Consider the following 8,133-nt stretch of genomic DNA (forward strand, 5'->3'; position numbering starts at 1 on the left):
AGATTTATTCGTAATTAATAATTGGCCTTTGAACCGGACTTTTCTCCGGGTGAAAGCTTAAACTGTGTGTTGAAGCCGAGAATGCAGGGCAACGATGATCTCTATATTGACTTTTAGTTTTTTTTTTTTTATCGCGACAGTTCTATCTGTGAAAGGAATTTTTAAATTTATTTTTAATTTTAAAATTTATTTTTTTTTTTTTTTTTTAGTTGCCATTTGAATCGATGTCTCGTTAAAAAGTTTTTGACTTGGATCGAAAAAAGATGATGAGAGCAACGGCGGTGGTGTGTCGTTGACAGCCTAGGCGAAAAAGCGTCCAATATAAATGCGAGGCTATCGATGGAAAAAAGAAAGACGCGTGACTAATTGGGGTCAAGATTAAAATAGAAGTGGTGACCGCAAGGTAGTGAGAAACGGGGACCGAGGATTCAAACGGCTCGACATGTCCTTGCGTTACTGAAACGTCGCGCTTATTGAACTCGATCGTTGTCTCGTTTCTCATTTCTCTCTTTCTCTCTCTTTCTCTCTCTCTCTCGATAAAAACCATGCTAATCGCAATCTCTCCATGAGAAAGAAAATCCTGAAAATCTTGCCGAACGGGAGACCAAATATGTATGCTCATTAATTAATTATAACTTATTCGCCGATATTAATGGTGTCAATTAGAAACCTGTTTCAAGGAACTTCACCAAGAGACGTAGCTGACGTGTGAACCCATGAGGAAGTAAATGTATATTTATAATAATGATTATCGCGTTAAGTCATGTGTGACTCTACATGTGTAATTATAATACCGCGGAGACCACATTGACGACATAGACGCACGAAAATGCAACGACGTGACGCAAAAACGCTTTACTAATTACGTTGTTATTCGCTGTAATGACGTCTAATCGATGGAAAGGCGCGTATAAAGTCAGCCACGATACAACGCATGACTTATTACATGTGAGTGACGAACGTACGCGAGCAAGCAAACGCGTTGCAAATTATATCCGGTTAATCGTTCGATCGTCTCTGCCCGTTAATTACGAATTTTTCATTGGACGTTTAAAGGATATTAATTGATATTAATGACTCGCTCGAGTGCATTCCTCGAAGGCGCGCATTACACACGCTTTATGCGCTTTATTTGACGCAACCGAAATCAAATCCCAGAAATGTAGTACTACTAATTTTTATTACGATTAACAAAACGTAAGGGTAGTAATTAAAATAACATTTTTGAGAAACAATGTATTTTGTAACTTTGCACACGACTTGTGCTGTAATTACCGCGACCCGCACGGGATGCTTTTACTTTGATACGCTCTCTTCGTAAATAGTCTTCGTTATTCAACGACAAGATTGCGCTCGTATCATTAAAGGAAGATACGATTTCTTTGACGAACCTTATATCCTTGCGAGGCGCAAAGGAAAAGAGCGCCCAGGATCGGCCGATCTTGACAGATTGGTATATATTGGCAACGCCCCTCGTCTATAGTTGTTCATCTCGCCAGCGCGCCGTTCCCGATGCGATCTACTTAACGATCGAGACGAGGCGATATTAACGAAGACAAAAAGCCCCGATCGGCGAGGAGGCTCGTAAAACGGATTTTCTGCAGCTTCTCGGAAATCACCTGGACGCGGCTTCGATCGGCGAGATCGCATCTTACCGTCGGCCATTTCTTCTGCCGCCGGCATCCTTCCAGAATTTTTACCCCTGTCTCCGTCCGACCATTTTCTCCCTGTTAATATTTTTCTCAGTTTCTATTCGCCGAACCGCCGGTAGAACGGGTGGAAGACCGCTTCGGTGAACGGCAAGACGTCTCGCTGATGAAAAGTGAAACCCCCCGTGAATCGACATTGTCGGGGAACGTGGGAATCTAAATTGAAATAAAAGAGATTGTTCCTCCTCGCGCATTCTCGCGATCCTCGTATTTCTTAGAGAGAGAGAGAGAGAGAGAGAGAGAGAGACCAGCTCGCTACTTCTCGCTGTGGACGACGAACCACGCCCACGTGGATAACGACGAGAGAGAGAGAGAGAGAGAGAGAGAGAGAGAGAGAGAGAGAGAGAGAGAGAGAGAGAGAGAGAGAGAGAGACATACGCAAAATTAACGAATTTAGATTTTAGGGCGAGTGACAAATTAATCCGGCCGATTCCCGGCGAAGTCGAGCGGGAAGAAGTGGGTGGTGGACGGCGGGGAAGAAAACGCGGCGGGCAATATCGCAAACCCGTGAAATTCCGATGATCCACGCCGCGATGGCTCCGGCATTCCCACAAATCTCGATGATCCCGGTGATCGCGAGCGATCGCCTGTACATCGTGATCGGACGTATTGTGCGGCCGCAAAAATGTATATTGCCTGTCGCGACGAGAGATTGAAGCGTTTCTTGCTAGGAATCTAACGAAGCATGAGCGCACCTTTTTGGTCTCGGCCTTTGGTATCTCGCTCTCTTGTTCTTGTCGCGGAACTTTTCGCCACCCAACAGTCCCACGCTACATTGTTTCTTCTGCGATAACGTTGATCGAGTCTTTTCTTCCCTTCGTGAATAAAAATTTATTTTCTTTTTTTTTTTTTTAAACGGAGAAACGTAGAATTTTATTAAATTCCTCCAGCTTCGTGAGAAATAGGATATTAGAGGTGAAAGATATTAAGTCGAAAGATATTAAGCAAAAAATTTGGAAAATGGTTATAATATTCGTGTTGGACATGACGTGTCCGACAAAAAAAATCAACGTTATAAATTTTGTTGAGAATTGGGTGAACAAAAAAAAAAAGGTATTTTTTTCAGGTATGGTGGAAAAGTTTTTGCAGTTCCTCTTTATTTCATCATGTAAAGTCGTCAGCTCCCTGGACAGAGGCAACCCCCTTTATCATTTTTTTTTAACCAATAAAGATAAATCCGTACATTCGAGAATGAGGATTATAGGCGATGATGAAGAATATTTATGACCTTGTGTTTATGATCTGACGATTTTACGAGTTAAAACGGCTTCATTGGCTGCACGCAGAGAAGCCATCCCGTAGATTTTGAAAAGAAAATTCAGGAAACTCGTTGTGCCTGTCACATGGTGACATCATGGGGAAACTTTTGGTCGTGTTTCCTTTTTTCTATTTTTTTTTATTCCTGCTAAAGAAAATTTTAAATAAATTATAATGAAAGGAGCTATGAAATATATTGCTAAAAAAAGAGTTGGAATAAAAAATATATATCATTTATTTTTATATCATTTATTTTTTTTTTAACATTTTTTAAAATAAAATGTAATAGTAAAGATATAATGTATAATATCTAAAATGTATGAATTATAATTATATCATTGTATATTACATGCATTATATCTTCCGTGAATATATATATATATATATATATATATATTTTCTGTCTTAATTCATTTTATTTTAATTATTCAATTTCTTAATTTAACATAAATTTAAAAGAATATGCCTCAAATTTATCATGCCTTTTAAAAATATTTTTCAAGTTTCTGCGATTATCATGAATCCTTTGTGCGCTAAGGATAACGGGTAACCTGAAAAACAAGCCAAGAGGAAATTCACTGTGGAATCCGCTGTGAATTCAGCAATCTGGGTCTTCGCAGACTAGAAGAGCGACCATTTGCAGCGATTGATGCGACCAGACAATTAATTCCTGTGAGAAAATATGCTGTTACGACTCGATGATGCAGATCATCTCCACCGTTGAGCGAACAGTTCGCTGCACATCGAAAGTAGCTTCTGCATTGCAAAATCAGGCCGACCGCAATTAGTTTCTTATTAAACTATGGTTATCACTATAACTTGGCGATACTACTTGGGTCAACTAACTCTACTTATACATTGTATGATCGATATTTTTGCGGAGCCTTCACTTCTCGTTAAGATTCTATGATGTTATCGATCTATTAAATCTATCGATCAGCTTTAACATTCATATGTATATATATACATTTTTTCTATTTTTTATTTTATTAGTATATAGTAAATAGTATTAATAGATTGTTTATAAAGTCAAACGTGTGACGTTGATATATTTGAGTAACTGTACTGATAGAAAACTTGCCTTTGACCTAAGACCCCTACAATGTGTTTTATTTCACAAAAGAACTTTCTTTGTAGAACAATTTGGTATATATACAGGTAAAAATTGTACCCATAAAAAACGGAAAGGTCCATAAATTTCGATTACATCATCGAAAAAAATACTTTTGTGACAAAAGTCAAGTAGAACATGAAATAATACTAAAATTCATAAAATTGTTATGTTCATAAAATTGTTATTCTAATGTAAGGAGTGATCGATTATGTTCCTTTTTAAACTCGTATATAAATTCAAAAAATGAGTTTATAGCTAATATAGTTATTAATTTAAACCATATTTCTTTCTGTGTCCTTCCATCATTTATTCATTTCAAAGTTTGTGTGTGCGACACAATGGTAGACTGAACCAGCGTGAAATTTACAAGCTTTTCAGAAAGATTTTTCCTGGATCCTTCAGTGCCTTAGAAAACTTGTTTTATAGTCGAGATCATCCCATTTTTCTTTTCAATTATAAGCAGGGATGCTATGTTGAAGTAAAATGTAATATTTGTCTTGCTGAATAGACGAAATGAAAGACCCGAAAGTTAACAAAATTGCAGTGAAAGTACCAAGATATTGAATGAATTCAATGAAAATTAAGAAAAGATATAGTTATTTTACAGGATTTTAATCTTTTACAGGAAACTGATTTTACAAACTTATAAAACGAAGGTATTAAAATTCTATTTTAATAATTAAATTTGTTAGCTCAATATTTATTAATAAAGTGTTTTTGGATGGAAAGTGAGAGAGGACGGAAATTGAATGCTCATAGAAGTAACTAACGTGAAAAATATTGCACAACCCTAACTGTAAATTTTATCGTATGCTATATTTCTTTTTTGTTATCTTTATTGTCATGCGCTTTCCAATTTTTCTATTAATGTCACGTTTTTGACTCCCTGCTGCTTTGCCCTGGTGAAATTATTTTTAGCATATCTTAGATATAACATTATTCATTAATAAAATTTTTTACAAAGAATGAAAATTTTTATAAATAAAAGAATAATTGTATAAATTCAAATATAATAAAATATATAATGGACTTTAATTTTTCTATTACGAAAAAAATAAATTTCATAGCTATTAAAATATTAAATTGATATTAAGCATTTGAGGAGGGGGGGGGGGGGGAGAAAGAGAAGAGAAATGTTTCTAGTATAATGTTTTTAATATATATTTTACAAATTCTAGTTAAGCCTTTAAAGATGTTTTTAATAAAGCTTCAAATTTATTTTTTCAAGAATTTCAATTAACACAGAGTAGTTTCTTCTTTCTAGTCGTTTTTTTTCGACTGCAAAATTTAACTACTGACAATATTGATTTCGCACTTAAAAAACTCCTGCAGTTTTGCTTCAGTATATCTGTCAACATCGTTATAAGCGTAATATATTGAGATCCCATTGAGCATTGCGCAACAAATGAAAGAATCTAAAACTGAATAGATTATTTTGCAGCAAAAAAGTCGGCACCTTTGCCGAAAGAATGCTCCGTTGCGAATGCTTCTGCCACTTCTTCCCGGTCAAAAGCTTTGAATAGAATCGGGAAAACAACCTATGCGAGTTCAAGTCCCGGGTTGATTTCCCGGCGAAGCAACTCTAGCCACCTTATATTAATCTTTTCTACAAAGCGACATTAATATATCGACGCTGTAGAATAAAAATTTTTCTATTTTTCTCAATTGCAAGTAGAAAATGTGTTCGTTTGAAACTGAACATTTTAGATTTTTGCCGCACGCACGTCAACTCCTAAATTATATTTTTCAAACCCGCCTAACGTGATCACGTTGTAAAATATAAAGAGACGCAACCTGAAATAAATTATCTAGAAGCTTCGTGCCAATTTATAACATGTGAAAAATTTGCAATCTTCCAACGCGAGTGCCCGCGAGAAGAATAATTAATCTTGTTCCATGAGACGCGGCTTGTTATTTATCAACTACGCTCTGCCGTTGAGAATACATCCCGCTGTTAATCGACGCTTACACGAAGACCGATTACCGCAGCCGGGAGACATGCCGCCTGACAGACTAATTAATTGGCTATTAATGATCCGACGCACGCGGGATGATTCGCGTGGCCTTCTTAGTCGTGAAAATCACATCGCGAAACGCTGGCGACTTGTTCATGGTTTTAGAATGTTATTCAACTCAATTAACGTATAACTTGTTCATCTTGTTACTCTATATTTATACCAAAATTAATTATCCCGAAATAACACATTATCATAGTCATCACATGTGTGTATAAAATAACAAAGAATTTTCAAAAATAAATATTTTTGAAAGATGAGATGATGTCTTTGGTTAATTCTACCAGATATATTCTAGATTGGACGAATCAACGCCAAAATACACTTGACAAACATTACCAAACATTATTAGTCCAAGTATTAAATATTCAGGTATTGTATTTTCTAAAGTCGATCTATGACCAAGCGACTTACAAATTACACTTTCTTATCGTCGGCTATGTTTATTGTATATATTTCCCCTATTTATTTAATAGCGACATTAATATATCGACGCTGTGGAGTAAAAGTTTCGAGCGACCGATCGAGTGGCATCGCAGAAAAGAACGAAGGAGAGGCATATGGAAATGAAAAAAAGAAGGAGGAGTAGGGGGTTGAATGCTCGGACGGGGTAGATTATTTACGGCGTAACGGTCTACGTCACTACTGTCCGCGTTGTCAGGTAGGCGGATCGGGAGTCCCGAGGCGCAATTTGCATCTGTTTGCAGGTTCTCGCCTCCGCCCTCTTTCGCTGGCTCATCAGAGAGCGATGTATATCGTTCCTCTTTCACGCCCGCGTACCAGCCGATCGCCTTTTTATACGCCGGATCGTCATTACCGTCCTGGCACACTTGAGACCGTCCGATACGCCGCCTTTTTGTCACGGGAAATTATCAAACCGACGACGAACAAAGGTTTTTTTGGAGATTGTATCCGGGATTAATTAACGTCTTTTCCTCGACACGAATTTTGTAATATCTTGACACGGACTATCGTAAGGAAGATGCGGGGAGTATCTCTGAGATTGCATCTAGATTTTTAATAATTTTCATAAATAAAAAGACATTACGTCTGGTATGAGAGAGAAGAGAGAGAGAGAGAGAGAGAGAGAGAGAGAGAGAGAGAGAGAGAGAGAGAGAGACCAACATTTCAGAAAAGAGAAAAACAAATCGGAAGCTGAAAAGTGGGAAACTAACACACTTTTGATAATGCGTTTAGTTATGCCTTTCAAAATTTATTTGTAATGCGTATTAAAAAAAAACAAACAAATAATAGCAGATAATGATCCATCGTTTTCCAAAATATATGCTCGAGGACCCTAATTAGTTCCGTGAAATGAAAACGGATTAAGCGGGAAATAATAACAGATAATGATCCATCGTTTTCCAAAATATATGCTCGTGGACCCTAATTAGTTCCGTGAAATGAAAACGGATTAAACGGGAAATAACGCAAGAGGGAAAAAATAAAATATGCAAAAAATAAAATATGCATTTACCATTTTAAATGGCACGCTCGACCGAGAGAACTGTCGCTCAATATATTATTGTCCTGCTTATGCAGTATCTAACTTTAAGGCGGAAGACTAGTAGGAGATGGCATACATTATCTTGGAATACGTGCTCGAATGCCTGAGACCCCCATCTGCGTGGACGTCATAACCGAGGCGACACGAGGCAATCCTGACCGAACTTCGCTTACAGGAGGTCAAGAAGATATCCCGCCGCGTCGACAAAACAAACTTCCTAATGTCTTCATAGTTCTTGATGTCCTCTAAGCTTCTGTGTATATGATGGGTATTCAATCCTATATAGAAAAAAAATTAGTCTTTATAATAAATCAAGACAAATATTCTCACGTATAAGCAAAAATATTATTTTTATATATATATATATATATATATATATGAATTTAGAATAATATAATTTAAAATTTAGAATAACGTTATCCGATTTTCAAGATTCAATTCTTCCTTTTTTTACAAATTACTTCTCTTGCGCTCATCGCTATTGGTTCCAGTTTGTTTTCGTTCTTCATTTTTATTTTCGATGTTCCAGAG

The sequence above is a fragment of the Pogonomyrmex barbatus genome, unplaced genomic scaffold (assembly GCF_055798465.1).
Source record: "Pogonomyrmex barbatus isolate J1 unplaced genomic scaffold, ASM5579846v1 scaffold3, whole genome shotgun sequence".
Taxonomy (NCBI): Eukaryota; Metazoa; Arthropoda; class Insecta; order Hymenoptera; family Formicidae; genus Pogonomyrmex; species Pogonomyrmex barbatus.